At 48.1% G+C, this 23,521-nt stretch overlaps 2 pseudogenes; both read left to right on the forward strand.

The window, feature by feature from the left end:
• The first annotated feature begins 234 nt into the window (after nucleotides 1–234).
• Nucleotides 235–8,759, forward strand: LOC125546561 (annotated as a pseudogene).
• Nucleotides 8,760–16,860: 8,101 nt separating this feature from the next.
• On the forward strand, nucleotides 16,861–22,670 carry LOC125546562 (annotated as a pseudogene).
• Nucleotides 22,671–23,521: the final 851 nt, after the last annotated feature.

Genomic DNA, 23,521 nt, shown 5'->3' on the forward strand with positions numbered 1-23,521 from the left:
GTCTCGACGTTGGTGTCGACAGTTTTTGGAGGAAAAAAAAAGACACGGTAGCCGCCGACGCCCGCTGTCGAAACCCTGAACCCTAACGCATCCAGGCCGTCTCCACGTTGGCCCCCATCTGCACGAAGTCACCGTCGCCCGAGTCGCGGCCCAAACAGGCCGCCGCGCGTGCCCCGGCGCCTTTACCGCTGCCGGCGCGCGTGCCCGCCGCCGCATTCCATTCCCGTCGCCCAGATGGCCGCCCACCCGCGATCTACGTCGCCGCCTCCCTCCGCGCACTACGCCTACTACGACCAGCCATCGTCCTCACGCCGTCGACACCTGCCTCCGCCGGCCAGCAACGTCATGCCGTCATCACGTTCGTCATCGGAGGAAATGGATCCGGCTGAAATCCTCGCCGCCGTGCAAGAGGTTGGTTTGAGACATTGTTGTGCTTGATAAGATAGTTGTTTTAAGGATGATGTTACACGGCGTTTGATTCATCGTACAATTTTTTTTAACTATATATAGTTAGAGGAGGAGGGAAATTATGATGGCGATGATTACGACGAGGACAACGAAACCTCGTCACGGAATATGGATGAACCTCGTGAGGAGAACTACATGAGTTTGGATGAATCTTATAGTGGCAATGTAAGTGTGATCAATGTTGATAAAACAATAAATATGAGGGGGTAAATATGATAGACCGCATGGAAAATTTAATATTTTTTGCATGATGCAGTGACATGGCGATGATGATGATGATATGGATATAGATGATTCATTTGCTGAAAGTGCACTGCGGGTATGTTATTAATAAAATCAGAGAAGAAATGACATAATAACCATATGAGCGCTTACATGTTTCTTTTTGCAATGCGCGCAGATGGACGAGGACGGGGACTTTGTGAGGAATATTGTGGACGATGAAAGTGACAAATCGCACGTTGATGCATCTCATGATGACAGCTCTAGCAAAGTAAGTTTTGAAACTTACATCACTACAGTATATTTTAAAATTATAACTGACTGACATAAATGGTTTAATGCATTAATTTACAGGGAGATGTAGATGGTACAAGCGGGAATGATGAGCATGTTGGTGATGATCTGTTTAATTTTGACATCGGATTTGATGAATATCAGCAAGAATCATTGGACATGCATTGGAAGGTCATGAGGAAGACGTTCAAGTCATTAGGAGATGCTTACAATTTCTATAATCAGTATGCGTACGAGCGTGGTTTCCGCGTAAGAAAGGACTCACTGAAATATTCGAAAGGTCCTGAGGCACTGTAACGCCCTCGATGCGGCTATAGCTCCCACGTGTCGAGGCACGACTTAGAGGCATAACCGCATTGAAAGCAATGTCGCAAGTCAGGCAATCATTACAACAACCCATGTAATACATAATAAAAGGGGGAGATAACATAGTTGGCTTACACTCGCCACGTCACATCAGAGTACATAAATAGCATCCATCAAACAAACACTCATGGCCCGTCTACGGCGCCAAAATAGAAAAGAACCCAACATGCGACAAGGCCCTGAATCAAACCCCAACTAGGCACCACTACTGATCATCGGGAAAGGAAACATAATAACGCTGAGAGTCCTCGTCGAACTCCCACTTGAGCTCGTACTCGTCACCTGGAGCGAAATCACCTGGACCTGCATCTGGAATTATAGTATCTGTGAGCCACAGGGACTCAGCAATCTCGCACCCTCGCGATCAAAACTATTTAAGCTTATAGGAAGGATAAGGCAAGTATATGTGGAGCTGCAGCAAGCGACTAGCATATGTGGTGGCTGACTTATCCGCAAAAGAGAGCGAGAAGAGGAGGCAAGGCGCGAGCGAGAAACTAGAGGAACAACCTGCGCAAGCATAACTCCAACTCCGTGTCCACTTCCCGGACTCCGCCGAGAAGAGGCCATCACGGCAACACACGCGATTGATTCATTTTAATTAATTAAGGTTTAAGTTATCTACAACCGGACATTAACAAATTCCCATCTGCCCATAACCGCGGGCACGGCTTTCGAAAGTTCAATCCCTGCAGGGGAGTCCCAACTTAGCCCATGACAAGCTCTCACGGTCAACGAAGGAATAGACCTCCACCCGAGACACACCGATCAGACTCGGTAACCCGGTACAACAAGACAATTCGACAGGTTAAAACAAGACCAGCAACACCGCCCGAATGTGCCGACAAATCCCGATAGGAGCTGCACATATCTCTTTCTCAGGGCACACTCAGATGAGACTAGCTACGAGTAAAACCAACCCTCAAGTTTCCCCGAGGTGGCCCCGCAGGCAGCTCAGTTCGGACCAACACTCAGAGGGAGCACTGGCCCGTGGGGGGCTAAAATATGATGACCCTTGGGTCTGCAGAACCCAAGGGAAAGAAAAGGGTAGGTGGCAAATGGTAAAACCAAGGTTGGGCATTGCTGGAAAAGCTTTAATCGAGGCGAAATATCAAGGGGTTCCCATTATAACCCAACCGCGTAAGGAACGCAAAATCCGGGAGTATAACACCGATATGACGGAAACTAGGGCGGCAAGAGTGGAACAAAACACTAGGCGAGAGGCCGAGCCTTCCACCCTTTACCAAGTATATAGATGCTTTAAGATAACATAGTAATATAGTGATATCCCAACAAGTAAATAAATGTTCCAACAAGGAACGGCTCCAATCTTCACCTGCAACTAACAACGCTATAAGAAGGGCTGAGCAAAGCGGTAACATAGCCAATCAACGGTTTGCTAGGACAATGGTAGGTTAGAGGTTCAATCATGCAATTGGGAGGCTGATAAGCAAGTGGTAGGCATCGTAGCAGTGGCAAAGCAAAAGAGCGAGCAAACTAGCATAGCAAAGATAGTAGTGATTTCGAGGGTATGATCATCTTGCCTGCACAGTTGTCAAAGTTGACTGGATCCTCACAAGCAAACTCAACGGGCTCCTCGGTAGAGAACTCGTCTCCCGGCTCTACCCAACAAGACAAACAAGCAACAAGGATACAATCAACCACGTGCAAGACCAAGCAATATGATGAAATGATGACATGCTATGCGGGATGCGATGCGGGATGCAAAATGCAAGATATGACAGGAAATGCATGAACCTGGCCTCAACTTGGAATTCCAAGGGTGCCACTGGATAGAGGGGATGAAATCGCTTGAAAACGATATAAAGTCATTGGAATCGGAGCTACGGTTTGGAAATGGCGAGCGTTTTACGAAACGAACCGATCTGCGATATACAGCAAGTAGGCTCCTAAATGCAACGAAATGAACATGCTACAGCCACCAAACATGAAAACAAAATACATGGAAGTGATGTACACAAGATGGTTAACAAAACACTAGCACTGAGCCATAGGCAAATTCATCCATTAAGAGGTTCAAACAAGCATGGCAAAAATGAATATGCAAAACAGATTCCAGACTTAGTGAAATTAACACTAGCCTGAAATTTCAGATCACGAAGCCCTCTTCGGAGCAGCAAAACAACATGATACAAAACCTGAACATGACAAGTAAGAACATGGCATGGAGCTACTCAACAAGCTTAACAAAACACCCAAAGTGACCTGGGGCCAAAAGGGTTCACAAAATACTCTACCGAGCTCACGAACATAGCTCGAACACAATCAGTTTTCAGACAGTGAAAACTGAGACATGCAGAAATTTAACTCACGAAGGCATGTAAACGAGCTCGATGCACTCACTACGGTGCAAGTCATGGCAATGAAAGCATATAACCAGCAAGAAGGCACAATATGCTAGCTACACATGGCAAGAATAAAGGCATAGCATGCATGGAACACTAACGGTAGCATCGGCAAAATCGCAAACAAGTTGACGATCTGCCCAGATTACAACGAAGCAAAAGTTGAGCTCGATTGAGTCAACCTAGAGCACTCCACATATGCAAACAAAGACATGGATGGACAGAGCATAACATAAATATCAAAACTCCCTTACTGATCATCCTCAAAAGAGGCACGGATCACTAGGAAACAAGCTGGACATATAGCATCATGAACTAAAATATCCCAGACTTAGTGAAAATCTTAGTGAAAATCACTAAGTCCCTGAAATCAGCAATCTCAGGTACCTCTCTTCGCAAGCTTGCAGAAGACAACACACACATCCTAAAAATGCATGGGTGGCACCTCTGGAAAGAAGACAAAATGCTTAACAATTCATCCCAAAGGGGCATAGGCATATCATGCACGGATTAAACATGGAAAAAATGACAAAAGTGCATGATGAACTAACAGATCTGCAATTTAACTCACGAAGCCTCCTTCTAACAGCATTTTGGGCAATAAGATTACCTCAAATGCAAATTATGCAATGGAATGAAATGATGTACATGTCGAGAGAAGATTTCGATATATCATATGCCCAAATCGGAGCTACGGATGCAAAGTTACGGGGGGTCAAAGTAGGCATAAAAATTAAGGGGGAGAGGGAAGAAAGTCAACCCAGATCTAGGGTTTGGCACTGTAGCGCGGATCCGGCGGGGCACTGTAGCAGATCGAAGGAGCTCGAGGTCGCCGGACTTGGGAGCTCGCCGGCGACGAGGAAGGAGGCGGCCGGAGCGGGGAGGAGGTCGCCGGGGCGACGCCGGCGTGGAGGAGGACGGCGCGGCGCCGGGCGGCACGGCGAGGAGGCGAGGCGAGGCAGCCGGTGGCTGGGCGCGGAGGGGCGGTGAGGTCCGGCTCGGGCGGCGGCCGCGGTCCGCGGCGGTGGCGCCCGCCTGAGCCGGGGAAGGCGGCGGCGCTCGGGAGGAGAAGGGGGCGCGGGGCGCGGCCCGGGAGTCGGCGGCGGAGTGGGCCTCGGGGGCCGGTGCTGGGCCTGCGGGCCCGCGTCGGTGGCGGCGGCGAAGCGGTCCCCCAGGGACACGTGGCGGCAGCGGATTTGATGGCGGCGGCGAGCGGACGCGTCCGGCTCCGTCCGGACGTGTCCGGTGGCGGCGGAGACGAATTTTTTTAGGGTTTGGGGGGAGAAGAACCGAGATTTGGAATGGGGGGTGTATATATAGGCATAAGTGGAGCTAGGAGAGTCCAAATGAGGTGCGGTTTTCGCTCACGCGATCGTGATCGAACGCTCTAGGACATGAAGCAGAGTTTGGTGGGTTTTGGGCCAAATTTGGGGGGTGTTGGGCTGCAACACACATGAGGCCTTTTCGGTCCCTCGATTAACCGTTGGAGTATCAAACGAAGTCCAAATGATACGAAACTTGACAGGCGGTCTACCGGTAGTAAACCAAGGCCGCTTGGCAAGTCCCGGTCCAATCCGGAAATGTTTAATCCCCACACACGAAAGAAAGCTAGAAATGGCCACCGGAGGAGAACGAAGCGCCGGAATGCAAAACGGACAACGGGGAAAATGCTCGAATGCATGAGATGAATATGTATGCAAATGCAATGCACGAGATGACATGATAAGAGATGCACGAAAAAGAAAAACAACACACGGAGACAAAGACCCGAACCCGAGAAATAAATATAACTTAACGCCGGAAACGACAAGAGTTGGAGTACAAATTGGGAAAGTATATCTGGGGCGTTACACAACTAAGCACTTGAGAAAGTATGTGTGTGCGAGAGCTTGGAAACGACAGGCAAAACGTTGTACAATGGAAGGCAGGACCCGCAGGCTGAGAGGGGAGACTCGTTGCTTCTGCGATGCGTATATAACTTTGAAACTTGATAAAGAGCATGACGTTTGGTATGTCAGCAGTTTCAATGATGATCACAGTCACGTTCTAGCTAGACCGGATGAAGTCACGTTTCTTCGGTCTCACAATTAGATAAAAGAATATCAGAAGGCTGAGATCTTAACCATGGCAGGTGCTGGAATCAGGAAACATATGATTTATGATCAACTCGTCAGTAGGTCCGGGTCATATGCAAAGGCTGGTTTTGGGAGGAAGAAGCTTTATAACATGTGTTATAGAGAAAAAATGAAGTTGCTTGCGCAAGGTGATGCAGACACTGCCATTGGGATCATGATGACCAGAAAAGAGAGAGATCCAGATTTCTTCTTTAATCACACCGTCGATGATGAAGGAAGGCTGAAAAACATATTCCGGTGTGATTCTCAATCACGTCGAGACTATGTTGACTACGGTGATGTGACAGTCTTCGACAACACATACAGGATGAATAGGTATGGCATGCCATTTATACCTTTTGTCGGTCTGAACAACCACCGTTGCACCACGGTATTCGGTTGTGCTCTTGTGTCTGACGAGACAGAAGATACATATGTCTGGCTGCTTTAGACGTTTTTGAGGGCTCACTATCAGAAGAGGCCCAGGTCAGTAATTACTGATGGAGATGCAGCTATGATTAAGGCCATAAGAAAGGTACATTCGGAGGTTTGGCATCGTCTTTGCTCGTGGCATATTGAGAAGAACATGCAGAAACACCTTCATCATAAGTCTCTAAAGGAGTTCAGGTCTCTAATTTATTATGCCACTTCAAAAAAGGTATTCGAGGAGAGATGGGCAGCGTTTACCGCCAAATGGCAGTCGGAGAAAACAAAGACATGGTTACGTAGGATGTACAAGAAGAAAAGGCTTTGGACTGCATCATATCTGTCAGGTGGGTTTTTCTTAGGTATGCGAAGTAACCAGCGAAGTGAGAGTCTGAATTCATGCCTTCACTTGCATCTAGACTCCGGTATGACTATTGTTGATATGATTGTGCACTATGAGAACTGCATAGTTCGTCTCAGTGAGAATGAGGCGCATGACGATTACACAAACTCACGGACAGTTCCAGTACCAGTATTGGATGAGTGTAAAGATATTGAGAAATCAGCTGCCTGTGAGTTCATTGCGGCAAACTTTTATATCTTGCAGGAAGATATGAAGAAGGCACGGGAGCTAGAGGTCCTTGAGAGACTGAGAGGAGCAGACACTCACAGATTCATACTGACATGGAAGGAAAATAGAGATATCAGATTCACTGTGGACTACACCCCAGGTAACTTAGAAGAAACTGTGAAGTGCAGTTGCAGAAGCATGTATCGCAAAGGACTTCGTTGCAAACATATTCTTCACGTTCTGATTCAGCTACGCTTACGTGAGATACCTAAGTGTTTAGTACCGCGGAGGTTGAGCCAAGTTGCAAGGGGTGGACTTCCCGTGAAGCGCACTAGCGATCTGTTTGCATGGGGATGGGCAGGTGCAGGGGACAGAGCTAGGTACAACGAGTTGACTATCTTATCTGCTGAAGCAACTCATAAAGCATGCCATAAACTATTTTTATTCGACAAGTTGAAGGCGGCTCTGAGGGACATAATAGATAATGATTACACTGAGGAGGATGAGCCTGGTGCAGAGGTACAGTTTGTGAACGACGATGCATTCGAGACTAATCAAGATCATGGTCTTGTTCGTGATCCCGCAAAAGTTAACACCAAAGGCGCACCAAAACAGAATGTTAAAGGCCGCGGTAAGGATGGTCCTGATGTCACTAAAAATGGGCGACCAAAAGCTTTTGATGAGAAAAGCAAACGTCAATGTGGACAGTGCGGTGTTGCGGGTCATTATAAGTCCACGTGCCCTCAAAATCCTAAGTATGATTTTCTTATGTTATTGTATATGTTATTGTTCAAACCGAATTTATTTGTTCATTGTGAATTAACACATATCTTATTGTTATGTAGGAACTTTGCTTAACTTGTGGAGTATGGAAGATTGGTTCACCCTTTGATTGAAGACAGTTTTATTATGGATGGCTATGGAAGATCGTTCCACCCTTTCATTGAAGACAATTTTTTAATGTTCTATACATTTGATCTTGAATAATTGTTATAATATGTTATATGAACTTATTTTACTTCGTTGATGTCAGACTATTTGGTTTTGATGACGGACTATGTAATGCAAGAAGGAGTTTTACTTTGTTTATTTTGATGTGTTGATTTTTACTATTAATTTTGTGCAAGTCGTTGTTGTTTATTTTGACATGCTCATTTTTGCATAATACTGCCGTTGCTGTTTACTGTATATTTTCTGCATTGCACGGTCGTCGTCGCTTAGAACGCCGTCATTTAAAAAAAAACACTCGACAAGTGCGCTGGCGGCACTGTCCCACAGTGGCAGCGTCGGCCGGCGGCACTGTCCCACAGGGCAGAGTCGGACGGCGGCAGCAGTACGAGGCAACGAAAGGAGTTCGATAGCCTATGTGCCGCCGGGCATATAAGCCGGTCGTCGCGCGCTCCGTCGGCCGAGGTGGGACTAAACATTCCAAGTCGCCCCGCGTGCTACTTGGGCCGTCGTCGCGCCGCGTGCTACTTGGGCCGTTGTCGCGCCGCGGGCGGAAACAATGGTATTGGGTCGGCCCACGTGGTCACGCGCGTCGCTGCAGGCACGGCGGCTGTGATAGCTAAATTTTAGTCCCACCTCGCCCGACGGAGCGCGCGACGACCAGCTTATATACCCGGCGGCGCACTTGCAGTCGAGCGTCCTTAATTAGTTATGCTACCCGTCGTTTGACGCTGCCCTGTTGGACAGTGCCGTCGGTCCTGTCTGATGTCAGACTGGCCGGCGCACTTGTCGGCAATTTTTTTTGTAGAAAAGGAAATTAAGAACGTCGGTGTTATAATAAGCGACGGCGACAGTGCTTTAAAGTGCATAATAAATACATGTACATTTTTTTTTAACATTCAGCAATACAGGAAAACAATTTGACGACTGCACAACTATAAATATGTAGATTTCAAATGTAAAGACAACGGCATGAAGACAACATAATAATCCAAATGTCATTCTCGACTTAAATATTCAAAATAGTAGTGTTTTCTTCATCACAAGATATGATAGTCGAAATAAATGTAAACATTATTTGAGCTTACAAAATTTTCTTGTATAAAAATTTTGCCACATTTATTTCTTCTTTGCAAGCCGGATAACTTTGTCCTTCACATCGTTGAGCGTATTTCTCTCCGAAAAAATAAGCTGCGCAATCATTAAGTCCCTCGATTTATCAATTGACCCCTGTTAGAATTTCATATTAGTACAATTCAAATAGTATTACATAATGAATTTAATTGAATATAAGCATTTGAAATAAAACCAGACCTGAGAAAAATGGCTTGTCCATTTTTCACCGTTCCAATATTGAAAGCATCGAAGAACAAATATTCCACATGAATTGCTGGTCCGTACAAATAACGGTTCATAAGTTCGCATTTGAGGTAAGATATTAAAACAATATGAAAGTATTCACTCACCCGTCTTCTTGTTGTGGGATGTTATACGTTTTGATAGGCCAGGTAGACACATCCGGAAAATTCACAGCACCGCTCGCATTCGCATCACGTATGTCATATCCAAGTTGATTTTTCTGTTCATATACATGATAGCACGAAAAGAATTTAACATAGTTCAGTTACTAAATGATAATTTCAATATGCCCATGTAAATTTATGCCGTACCAGCTCCTCAACTTTTTCTGTAATTTCACTGTCAAGTTCGGGTCCCATCAAAGAATTAAGAACGTGGAACTCTTCCTTCAGGCGATGCATGACAACCGAAAGCCAGTGGGTATTTCCCTTATTAAGAGGAATATAAAGCTGCATCACAAAGAAAATATGATGCAATCAACATATACTATCTTATTATTTATATCCCATATATGCATACTTTAAGGCAGTTGAACTTACCTTATCTTTTTTAAAATACTCATCGGTGCATCTATTCAAGGGTCCATTCTTCTTCGCCACAACTTCATTGTCATTTTTTCCTCCCTGGGTGTCCGGTCTAAATTCAAGTAACCAATTGACCAGCCAGGTCGGCATTATATGACGATCTTCACCAACAACTCCCAACAGATACGACGAATAAGCATTGATAACCAGAAATAATTTAAATGATGTATAACAATTCCAATTTGCATTGAATGCTAATGGAAAACAGAACAATAACTTACATCACCGGTTAACCATTCATGGTCAAGAATCTTACAAGCCCTCTCTGCACTCAGACCTTCGCGCATGCCATCATTGAATATTTCCTTCTTTCTATGTTTTGCTGACCGCTGATAAGCACGAACAAACTTAACACTAGCTTTAATCACATCGTATTCTTCTTCAAAGACTTCTTTCTCAAATAGTTCTGCAATACATGACGGTAATATGTTAATAATTCAATGATAAGTAATTACAGCTCGAAAATAATATGATAAAACTCACTTGCTTTTGCTGAACGCTTTGCACGCTTTGTAGGTATAACGGGAATATAAGGAGACTTTATAAGGTTTGATTGTCTCCGCTTCCGTTTCCCTACACCCTTCTCCTGTACCTCATCTTCTCCAATACAATCTACCGATCCACGTGATGCGATTTCATCTGTTCCTAAAGATGTACCGGATTTCTCATCAGATACCTCAGGAACTTCGATAGGATCTTCTTCATCACCCTTGAAACTATCGAAATATTCAGGTGTGCAATAATAAGGTGTCTTCTCTTCAGAATCATTAATATCATCTTCATCATCCTCTTGCACATTCTTTTTTCCCGGTGTTTTGAAATTGTCGACGTCAGGATTATATACAAATTCCTTACGAGGTTTTCCACCATAGTTTCTACTTTCACTATTTTCACCATAGTCATTCTCTTCTTCTTTTTCAGTATCACCGGCTTTGTAAAATACAACGCTTTTGTTCAATTTCTCTATGACCCTTTGTGATTAAAAATTAGTTGTAATTAGTTATGTGACACATCGAAAACCATTGTGAACGGCAAAATCAGAAAACTTGTACCTGTGCGCATAGCTCCGGCATACGAAGCATATCCTTACGAATGTGCTTCAGCTCAGTCAAAATCCGATCCATAATAGGGTTCTGGGTAGCTGAAGCCTCAGATGTACTCACGCCTGTTCTCCTTCCAGTAATGTTAGACTTTCTCGTACTGGATTTCTTGTTCTTTTCAGCCTGTTCCATTCTTATTTGGTTTAAGCGGTACTCTTCAGTAATGGTGTCATCGATCTACAACATAAAGAATCATACAATCATATTTAATTAATAATTAATTGCAGACTTTAAATGGAAAAATAAATATTTAACGTATTACATTCCAACACCACGACCATTTTGAAAGTCGTACTTGTCTCTTTTCTCCGCTGCCGGCTCAACAATGCTAAAGGATCATACTTTGGACCGGTGCTTGGCTGCACCTTCTCCCAATATAGATACTGCAAAACAAACAAACAACCATTTAGCATGTGTTACACTATTATTACATAATACAACTATTTAATTTAAAAAATAAATCATACCTGCAGAAGTGCTAGGTTGCCACGTGGCCATTCCCTAACACGACCGGGCTGCAAGACCGTACCAATCTCCGACAAACAAAACCGCAAAGTGAATGCGTTCCAGTTGAACTTTTTTATCTGCCTGACATCTTGCACTAGTGCATAATAATTCTTCAGAATGTACTCATTAGACACTGGTGCAATTATAGTCCCTAACAGGACGAGAAATGCCATCCGAACAAATTCATCGTCCGCGTTTTTATTTCTCACAATCTTCTCAATAAGATCATCAATCAATTATTTACCATTCTTCTTGTTAACAAAACTAGCTGGAATTTTTTTATTGCTTTGCCTTGGTCCATACTCAAAAAACTAGAAACATCAACTCCTTCATTCTTCAAACCAAATATAGCAAACACATCATTAGGCCTCAGTGAAATCAACCCTTTTTTTTCTGGCTGCCTCTTGCACCATGAATTTTTTACTACTAGGATTGTAACCTTGAATCATAAGCGCAAGGAAATTATCACGCATCTTGACCGAAGGTATTCGTAACATGCCCTCCATCTCCGTTTCATAAAACGTAAATCGCTGACTTGATGTTAACTTATTAACAAGAGTAACCCATTTTTCTACAGAACATGCAATCACACCATCGATGTCCATACTGCATATAAAAATATCTATGTGACGTTGCACGTAGCTAATGTGTTATATAATGTTGAAAATTTTAAAATATATACCTGCCTGACGGCGACTACAGCGGGCGACGGCGATCACAGCGGCTGACGGCGGCGTCTGACGGCGTGTTCACAACCGGCGCTGACGGCGAGTGGTGACGTCGGCCGCTGACGACCGGCGCTGACGAAGGGTGGTGACGTCGACTATTGCTGGGTGACGACGGGCGTTGACGGTGGGCGTTGACGACCGGCGCTGACGGCGGGTGGTGACGTCGACTAGTGCGGGCTGACGGCGGCGCGACGCTGTAGGCCGGGGAACGACAGTGTGGACGGCGGCGGGCGACGGGGATCAGATCGGGCGCGTCGTCGGCACATACGACGCAAAAAGGGCATGCGCGGCGTGATTGGGCGACGTGATTGGGCGACGTGCGCGGTTGTCGGGAATATTCCCTCGGATAGCGACGGCTCGTGCAGATATTGGGCAGATATTTTGCTGCGTCGGGCCCGCGGCAATTATTAAGTGGGCGACGGCCAGTCTACAATATTGAATATGTATTTATTTATTTATTTGTATAATTTTGTTATTTAGTGTATTTTTTATAAATTTTGCACGAAAAACAAACATGTTTTGTGCCCAATTTTTTTTCACGGGCCACAGTGACCATGCAGGGCACGCACGCAAAAATTTGCCGCGTTTCGAGTCCGTATGGATTTTCTACGATTTTCCGGGCCGAAAACCCCTAAAATACTGTCTGGACGTGACGCAACTTGCGTTCGTTGTCGGATTTTGTTCATTTTGGCCGTCGGGTGCCCGGGTAGGGCCCCACACGCGCTGCCAAAAGTTGGATGCATTCCGTGAAACCGCTCAGGTACTTGTTGTGGAAGGGGGTGATTTCGGTATGGCCGGAGGGGACCCTCGGTCGCACGTCTCCGCTTCGCATCCGCCAAACGTGCCCAATTTTTTTTCACGGGCCACAGTGACCATGCAGGGCACGCACGCAAAAAATTGCCGCGTTTCGAGTCAGTATGGATTTTCTACGATTTTCCGGGCCGAAAACCCCTAAAATACTGCCCGGACGTGACGCAACTTGCGTTTGTTGTCGAATATCGTTCATTTTGGCCGTGGGGTGCCCGGGTGGGGCCCCACACGCGCTGCCAAAAGTTGGGTGCATTCCATGAAACCGCTCAGGTACTTGCTGTGGAAGGGGGTGGTTTCGATATGGCCGGAGGGGACCCTCGGTCGCACGTCTCCGCTTCGCATCCGCCAAACGTGCCCAATTTTTTTTCACGGGCCACAATGACCATGCAGGGCACGCACGCAAAAATTTGCCGCGTTTCGAGTCCGTATGAATTTTCTACGATTTTCCGGGCCGAAAACCCCTAAAATACTGCCAGGACATGACGCAACTTGCGTTCCTTGTCGGATTTCATTCATTTTGGCCATGGGGTGCCCGGGTGGGGCCCCACACGCGCTGCCAAAGTTGGGTTCATTCCGTGAAACCGCTCAGGCACTTGCTGTGAAAGGGGGTGGTTTCGGTATGGCCGGAGGGGACCCTCGGTCGCACGTCTCCGCTTCGCATCCGCCAAACGTGCCCAATTTTTTTTCACGGGCCATAGTGACCATGCAAGGCACGCACGCAAAAATTTGCCACGTTTCGAGTTTGTATGGATTTTCTACGATTTTCCGGGCCGAAAACCCCTAAAATACTGCCCGGACGTGACGCAACTTGCGTTCGTTGTCGGATTTCGTTCATTTTGGCCGTGGGTTGCCCGGGTGGGGCCCCACACGCGCTGCAAATAGTTGAGCGCATTCCGGCAAACCGCACTGGCACTTGCTGTGCAACCTGGTGGTTTCGGTGCGAAAATGTTTGTACCGAACACTTTTCTTTCTGTAACTTACAAACATGCCCAAATTTTTTTATCGCCTTCTATCTACATGAGAATCATGCGTGCCAATTTTATGTGCATTTTGGGTCTATTTGCATTTTCTACGGTTTTCGGCTTCGACAGTCCTAAAGCACTGTTTTTAATTCAAAATTATTTCAAACTAATTTTCTGAAAAAAAAATTACAAATTCCTTCTTCGAATTTCATTTTATACTTTTTCCTTTCTTCCTCTCTTCATCTTTTTTCAATTATACCGGTAAACTATTTAATTTTAATTTCTTTCGGGCTACTTTTATTTTATAAAATGATTCACTTTTTGTCCATAATATTTCATACTAATTTTCATTCCAACATAACGATAAACGATAGTTCATTCAGCATAACGACGGTTCATTTTACATTAAAACATAAAAAACTTAATTAAACAGGACTTAACTAAACTTAATTAAAATAACGACTTAATCCTAATCTACTCGTCGTCGGAGTCAGCGAGGTCCACGATCTTCCCCGCACCGACGTCACCGTCGTCGTCGTCTCCGCCGTCGCTGCTCTTGCCGCCGTCGTCCCAGTAGCCGCCGTCGCCCTCCTCCGGAGCCACCTGCGGCTGCACCGCTTCGATGGCCGCCGCCGCATCCAGTGCGGCCTGCAGCTCGGCAGCCTTTGCTGCCACCGCCATAGCCGCCGCCGCGTCGAGTGTGGCCTACAGCTCGGCGGCCTCTCTTGCCTCCGCGGCTGCCGCCGCGGCCGCCGCTTTTGCCTGCGACGCCCGCAGTGCGATGAGATAGCCGGGGCAGTCGTCGGGGTCGCCGTCCTCGCACAGTGCGAACTGCTCCGGCGGGATCTCGACGACGGGAGGGGAGGCGGGTCGGGCGATGGCGGGAACCGGAGGGCGGGACGAGCTCGGAGACGGCGCGGCCGCCGGAGGAGGACGGCGGGGCCGGCGCAGGGCGGAAGACGAGCTCGGAGACGGCGCGGCCGCCGAAGGGGGCCGGCACGGGGCGGACGACGAGCCACGCGCGGCAGACGACGAGCCGCCTGTCCGCAACTCCCGACGAGCCTGCGCGATGACGGCCCAGTAGTTCTTGCCCTCCCAAAATCTCGCGTGGCCGGCGATGTTCCACCGGCCGCCCACGTGCTGGCGGAGCTCATCCGGGTTCGCCCCGGGCCCCCTCGTCGGGTACCCGTCGGCGGTGATGTGGAACGCATGAGGCAGACGGCAGCCCGGCGGCACCATTAATCCGAGACGGATGAGCTCGTCTGTCTCCGGCGTGCCCAGGCTCGTCGGCCACGATCTGCCGCCGCCGCCGCCGTCGGACGCCATGCAGGCCGCCGGGAAAGGGAGCTCGTCGGTGGGTGGGGTGAGCGGGTCGAGGCGCGTCGAGTGGACTGGAGGGAGGCAGACGGGGCGACGAGCGGCGTTTTAAAGGCAGGCGTCGGTGGGTGGGGGAGGCCGTCCGGTAGGTGACCGACGCCCGGCTTAATGCCGGCATTAATGGCGTATCGGGTCGGCGGCCGCGTCGGGAACCGCCCTTGACCGACGCTTATACGGCACACAACCGCCCGTCGTGTCGTCTCGTCCCCACACGCCGCATCGTCTTTTTTTTCGTCCAGCCGACGCCACGTCGCTACGAGTACGTCGCTCGACAGGTCACGTCGTTTTTTTTCTTTGGTCGTCGTTGTACGTACGCGGACGGACGCGTGTACGGGTAGTCGGCGTAGAGCCCCGTCGCGCAGGTACAGCCCCGTCGCGCGGGCGGCGGCTTTTTATGTGCTGGGACGATCCTGCCCTTTTTAATGAAGGGGTACGGTACGATCTCAGCCGTTAAAGTGTTTAGAGGGGTTGTATCGAAGAAGAAGTGTATTCAGAATGTCATCCAAAACACTCTGAACATTCAGATCCGCTATTGTATTTCTACGTGCTAGAAAGTCCAGTCAGAACCTGCCTGCTACATACATGATCAAAACAAGAGGCCTGATCACATCAATCGATCACGTGACCGTATTGAATCATCAATTCAAGTATAGGAATCAATGGAAGACCGGGGGCTCTTACCTGTCCTTTCTTTTAACTTAAAGTAAAAGCAGGAATCAATGGAAAGAGTAGGCAAGGTTAATTAATTATCGATATCGTACTTGTGCGTGGTGACTATGGATTTCAATATGGAGGAGGCCCGTCTGAAATGCATAACCTAAAGAGATGACTTCCCCGGTCTCTCTCTGCATGCACAACAAAAGAGAGTCTCTAAACCATTGCGGGCAGTTGTTTTGAGATGGCGCACACAGATGTTACATATACTACCATGTGCCCATTCTGGTTGTGGCAAAGGAATCGATGTTTCTTTTCTGCCACTTGGATAAAAAAAAAGCATAGGATATGCGTAGCCCCCGCGTCCCCCGCGTCGCCCTCCCTGGCGGTGACGGGGAACCCAGATCCGGCGCCTTACACCCTTCCAACCTCCCTCCCCACCTCGCCACCACCGGAGGAATGGCCGGTGAAGCCGGCGCCGGCTCCCGGGATGGTGGCGGCGGGGCGAGACCGCTCCCTTTCGGTGGTGAGGGTCCGGATCTGAGGCGGCGGCCTCGTTGGTGCGGACGACGCTCCTCGGCGGCGGGGAGTGCTCGTCGGTGAGGTAGGTCGGATCCCCTCGGCTGCGCGGGCAGCGAGGTCCCGGTGGGCGCAGGTCATGGCGCGGGGAGGCCCCGGGCTCCCCTCGTCAGATCGGAGGCGATCCTGGTCTGCTCGTGATGCATGACCTCCGGCCGGCCTGGATCTCCAGCGTACATGCGCCTGCTGATGTTGTGGCTGGTTCGGTGGTGGAGGCAGGGCGCTTGGCCGGGGGAAACCCTTGGCTGCCGGTGGCGGTCACGGCATCGATGGCGTCCCGGACGCCATTCCCTCCTTGGTGGCGGCGCCGAGGCTAAACCTCCCCTGCCTCCCCCCTTCCCCTGCGCCCGGGTGAAAACCCTAGCCCCGGTGGCTAAGCGGCGGCGGCGCCACAGCGTCGTCACCTTCTTGAAGGCGCCGACTTGGGCATGGGGATGCTGGGTGTGCATGGCGAGCTTGTCTGGTTCCTGGTGGCGGCCCGCCTGACTACTGCGTCGCAGCTCCGGGCAGTGTCTCGGGGCTGCGGTGCTTCTCTTCCGGCCGTGTCTCCGATGGGGACCTCGCCCTTCCTCACCTTGTACATGCCATGGTGGAGCGGTACTTCATCTCACTCATTGATGACGGCGAAGATCGGCGGCATGGCGCTGTGGAGGCTCGCCGCCCGATGCGCGGAGATGGACTCGCGCAGTAGGAGGTTGCTGTCTGGCGTCATGGTGACGTCGATGGCAGAGTGGCCAGTCAAGGTAGAAGCCTCAATATGATCTGAAGACGGACCTGTGGAAGATGGCGGTGACGACACACGAGTGCGTCTGACCAGATTGTGCCCCAGACCCGGTATGTGGCTCGGCTGGGGCTTCCGAATATGTTTCGGTTTCCGGCTTTTAATGTTAGGCTTAGGTGAGTGGTTTGGATAGTGGTCCAGCTAGCACCCCTTCATCATTTTGGATAGAAGTAGCGGCATGTGTTGCCAAGATGGTGGATTCAGACTCATTGTTGTAATACTTTGTAAGGTCCTGAGAATAATCAATAAAGTGGCCTTATGGATCTCCCAGATGCAGAGGTCGGGGGTCATCCTCCTTTTCTAAAAAAAAATGTGAAAGCATAGCATGCATGCATATACGGAGTAGCTTTGAAAAGGTACGTGGTATTCAAGACGTGATATTGTATTCTGATCCAACCACTTGCACACTAAACGAAGATGACCGGGCAGCGCGCGGCAAGCTAGTACTTATAAAGTAAGGCCGTAGTGGTGAAGGTCGATCAAACACTCGCTCCAAATTGCAAACCTTTGCACACATTATATGCTTTGTACGTCTCGCCTCTGCTCTGCAGCATCTGTAGCTTTTCAACAAGAAGAAGAAGAAGAAGAAGAGCAGGCACTTACGTAATTCATCCGTGGAGTAATGAATACCTGCTAATTAACACATTTTTTATTAGTTTAATCACTTAAATTCCCAGTTCCTCTGCCCTGTAGGCTGTAGCAGCTGTAGCTCTTGTTCCAGTCAGGGAAGTAAAAGCTAGCGTGGGAGAAGATGACCAACAAACCCCAGGTGGATAAGTAATTCACACTGGAACGTTCAAGTGCATTCCATGAATAATGAATATATCCACTACTACTTTAGTGACCTAAAACGTCTTATATATAGCATGGTTCGAAAAAACCCATCTTATATTTGTTTACAGAGGTAGCATTATATTAGCTATATATACTATTTAAATTTCTCCTTCATCCTACTATGCATTCCTATAAAGAGAATACTGGAATCTAACTCGACCAACATATGTACAACAGAACTACCCGGGCATGAAAGTTGGTACTGGTGACTTTGAGTGCACATGATGTGGTCGTCTTCTGCAGCTCCTCCTCGCATGGAAACAACGAGACGGATCGGTTATCACTGCTTGGATTCAAGGACGCAATCAGTCTCGACCCACGGCAAGCCCTGATGTCCTGGAATGAGAGCACCCACTTTTGCGATTGGGAAGGTGTCATGTGCAGTGTGAAGGCTCCACGTCGTGTCACTTCTCTAGACCTTACAGGCCGAGATTTTTCTTCACTTGGGAACCTAACATTCCTTCGTTCTCTAGCCTTGACGGAGAACCTGCTCACCGGGGAGATCCCACCCATGCTCGGTCACCTGAATCACCTCCAAACACTCCTCTTGAATAATAACACGCTGGAGGGAACAGTGCCGAGTTTCGCAAACTGCTCAAAGCTCAAGGTACTGAATCTTAGAACTAACAATCTAGTTGGCCAACTTCCCACTGATTTACCTCATCACCTTGAGGTGTTGAGGACTTCTTCTAATAAACTTACTGTTACCATCCCAGCTTCTATTGCCAACATCACAACATTAACCGCCATTTATTGTGAGTATAATCACATCAAGGGAAATATCCCAAGTGAGTTTGCATATTTTTCGAGCTTGCAATACCTGTCTATGGGTGTTAATCAGTTGTCGGGCAGGTTTCCACAAGCCATCTTGAATATTTCTACTCTTATCGGCCTTGGCCTTGGTCTTAATGGTCTAAGTGGAGAGGTTCCACCAAATCTTTGTTCCTCTCTACCCAACCTTTAGATATTCTTGTTTTTTTAGAAAAGGAGGATGAGCCCCAGCCTTTGCATATGGGCGATGCATACGGCCATTTTATTAATTATTATCACAAGACCTTATAAAGCCATACAACAGCAAGATTAAAGCCACCGTCTAAGCAACAATTGTCGCTACACCTATCCAATTGATGAAGGGGCGCAGATAGTTTGAGCCTAATACCAAACAGACATCGCAGCCAAACCTAAACATCTAAGACCTGAGGTCCCAACCAGAACGCCTGCCGGGTATAGGGCCCCTACCAGTCCGGCGCACTCCTCAACCAGGACGCCTGCCGGGTATGAGGCCACCGCAGCCACCTGCCACCAATCCATCTTCAAAGCTGTACTGTTGCATGTACCGTGCCAGGACGCCACCACGACGCCCGACAGCGTCGTCCTCCTGCGCGAGTCCATCCTCCCACAGCAAACTCCGAATCTGCACTGCGCCACGCCTTCAAGATCCGTCGCCATCAATGTGTAGGATGAAGCACCGCTCCACCAAAGAATCCGTCCTCTGGTCCCTCGATCACGTGTGTACCTCCAAGAATGACGCCCCAAGGGAGGAATGACACCAGAGCGCCGCTGTCATCCGATCATCCGATCTAGGGTTTCCCCTGGAGATAGCAGAGAGTGGCCTTGAACTTCTCCACGGCGATGCCTTCAAGAAGGGAACGGCGCAGATAGCGCCACCACCGCCGGCCTTAGCAAAAGCCGAAGGCAAGTTTTCACCCTGATCAGTTCGAAGGGATCCAACTCTCGTGCACAGGCCGCCGTCACCACCAGCACCACCAGGCAGACCCTGGAGTACTGGCAGATTAGCGAGCCGCCGGCACCACCACATCCAGATCGCCGGCCACACCGGGCCGCCGCCATCCCCCGCGCCATCCGGATCAGAGACGGAGCCGCCGACCGCGCATAGGGATTGCCGCCGCCTGCACACGCCGGAGCGCCGCCGAGAGCCCAGTGCCCGCCACCGCTTGCCGAAGGCAACCGCCACCTGAGCACTGGCGCCACCGTGGAGCCATCAGATCGGGGAGGAAGACGTCGCGCGCCGACCACCCTCGCAGACCCCGCCGCACGCTCGAGCGCTGGCACCACCGCGGCGCCATCAGATCGGGAGGAGGAGGAGCCTGCGCCTCGCCGCCCGGCGCAGACCAGGCCGCCACCATCGCTGCAGCGCCACCAAAGGGGAGCCCTGCAGATCCGCCGGCAGCCCGACCTGCCGCCGAGCCGAGCGCCGCCGCGAGGGCCGACTGTCCCGCGCCGTCCAGGAGCCTCGCGAGGAGGGAGGGAGCCCCGCCGCCGCCAACACACGCGCGGGCTTTGCCCGGCGGCATCCCCTGGTGGCGGCGATCTAGGGTTCCGCCCGGGCCGCTCGCGGGAACGGCACGGGGGACAGGGGACGGCTCAAAGGTTCATTCTGAGTTCATTTACTAATTCTTCCAACCTACACCGCATTGATTTGTCGAGTAACAATTTCACCGGATTGGTACCCAACATGATTGGCAAACTTACCAAACTCTCGCAGTTGAATCTTGAACTGAATCAACTCCAAGCACACATCAGGGAAGATTGGGAGTTTTTGGACAGCTTAGGCAACTGCACAGAGCTACAAAGTTTCTCCATGAGTATGAATCGTCTATCAGGGAATATACCAAGTTCATTAGGCAACCTTTCCAATCAACTCCAGTATCTATACTTAGAAGACAATCAACTATCAGGAGATTTTCCTTCTGGTATAGCAAACTTTCACAACCTAACTGTTGTAGCATTGGGGGGGAATCACTTTACAGGTGTGGTTCCGGAGTGGATTGGGACTCTAATTTTTTTACAGCAAATTGTATTAGAGAGAAACTTCTTTACAGGGGCCATCCCCTCGTCCTTGTCAAACTTGTCTCAGCTGGGAGGGCTCTTTCTACACTCGAACCAGTTCTTTGGTCACATACCAGTAAGCATTGGAGACTTTCCAATGCTTCAATATTTGGACATTTCCAACAACAATCTTCAAGGCCCAGTTCCAGTGGAGATCTTCAGAATCCCATGAATGATAGGAATTGATTTGTCATTCAACAACCTTGATGAACAACTTTCTAATGACATTGGCAATGCCAAACAACTCATATATTTTCAACTTTCTTCAAATAAGCTATCTGGAGATATTCCAAATACACTAGGTGATTGCGAAAGCTTAGAAGAAATTCAGTTAGGCTCGAATTTTTTCAGCGGAAGCATTCCCACTTCATTAGGAAAGATAAGCAACCTCAAAGTTTTGAATTTTTCTGCCAATAACTTAAGTGGGTCAATACCGACATCTCTTGGAAACCTACAACTTCTTGAGAAACTAGATTTGTCATTCAACCAACTTCATGGTGTGGTTCCAACAAAAGGGATCTTCAATAATGCAGCTGCCGTGCGGATTGATGAAAATCAGGGGCTTTGTGGTGGGGCACTGGAGTTACATATGCTAGCATGTTCTGTGATGCCTTCAAATTCAACTAGGCACAAGGAATATTTAGTGCTCAAAGTAGTTATCCCAATAGCTAGTTTGGTCTCACTTGCTATGGTCATATTTGGCTTATTGCTCTCAAGAGGAAAGCACAAGAGCAAATCTACATCTCTACCATCATTTGTTACAAAATTCCCCCAAGTTTCTTTCAATGATCTAGCGAGCAACAGAGGGATTCTCAACTTCCAACCTAATTGGCAGAGGGAGTTACGGTTCTGTATATAAAGGGAAACTAGTTCATGATGAAAAAGAGGTTGCTGTGAAAGCGTTCAACCTAGAGACAAGAGGGGCACACAAGAGCTTCATTGCAGAATGTAATATGTTGAGAAATGTGAGACACCGCAATCTAGTCCCTATCCTAACTGCATGCTCTAGCATTGATTCTAATGGCAATGATTTCAAGGCTCTAGTGTATGAGCTCATGCCACGAGGGGACTTACATAAACTACTATACTCAACTGGGCAGTATGAAAGCTCTTCAGATTTTATCCTCATTACGATGGCTCAAAGGATAAGTATTGTGCTGGACGTAGCGGATGCACTGGAGTATGTACACCATAACAACCAAGAAACATTCTTTTGGATGACAATATGACAGCTCATGTTGGAGACTTCGGCCTGGCAAGATTCAAAGTTGGTTCCACGATTGGATACGCCGCTCCAGGTAACGGTCTTTTTTTTATATTTCAAGTTGGTACATTTTTTCCACATCTATATTAAGCAGCGACAGTGACATAACTCCGCTCTTTTCATTTTCAGAATATGCTGGGGGCGGTCAAGTTTCAACTGCCGCGGATGTTTACAGCTTTGGTGTCGTTCTCTTCGAGATATTCATCCGAAGAAGGCCGACTGATGACATATTTAAGGATGAACTCAACATAGTGAAGTTTATAGAGGCCAGCTTCCCAGGTCGGGTATTGGAGATTGTTGACCCCCAACTGCTACAAGAGTTGGAGGAAACTCCAATGGCCTTGAAGGAAAAATGTTCAGAATGTCTTCTATCTATGCTAAACGTTGGCCTTTCTTGCACCAAGCCATCTCCTGGCGACCGTATCAACATGCAGGAGGTGGCTGCCAAGCTACATGGAATCAAGGATGCTTATCTCAATTCTATTGTTTCGGTAGCAATAGCTAACTGAATAGACAAGTCGTTGTATAATTGGCTTTTATGAAATTGTGTGTATGTAAGAAGTATTGACTACCTGAACAAGTAAGATTTTTATAGTTGGTATTTGTCACATAGCGTGTAGATAAGGGCGGCGTATTTACAAATCCACACACTCTCGGTGTTACCACATCATCCTAGATAGTGAACAGGGAAAAATGAATAGCATGTCCCAGGCATCAATATGAGCAATCAAATTAATATTTTATTGATTAATACATCTAGTTTGCAGTTTATTTGGTTTCCGTTGTAGTCGTCGCTTGCCACACTTCATAGATATGATGTTTTTCCCACACTTATAGCTTTATCTGTGGTAAAACTACCCTTCAAACAAGTATGCCTGACAGGCTGACGCTATTGAGTATGGCAACAATTTTACCTACAGGACAAAACAGAGGACCATTTGTTAAATTTACCTACAGAATGGAACAAAAGAGATTGATGTAAAACCGTATCCAGTAATTCAGGGGGCCGGTATGCTAATCATCAGTTATAGATTATTAAATCTGCTCCAGTGACATTCCAGTTTGGTCTCTCTGGAGGTACTAGCTTGTATGGTAGGCCAGAAAGAAACAAAACAATAAGTTTTGTGTAATGGTCACTGGTTTGCACCAAAACTCAGGCCAGCACAAGATGTCACTGCTTATTCTGAACCTGAACTCTTATGACATGCTTGATGTTTGCCTACTATTGTACCTTTGTCACACTTGCCAGCTAGTAGTCGGTGTTTATAAGGTCGGCGTCAGATAGATCAGCATGCACCTGAATTCACCATCGAACAGTCAAAAAATATCACTTACCGTCTCAGAACTTGACACTTGACAG

The sequence above is a fragment of the Triticum urartu genome, chromosome 3 (genome assembly GCF_003073215.2).
Source record: "Triticum urartu cultivar G1812 chromosome 3, Tu2.1, whole genome shotgun sequence".
Classification (NCBI taxonomy): Eukaryota; Viridiplantae; Streptophyta; class Magnoliopsida; order Poales; family Poaceae; genus Triticum; species Triticum urartu.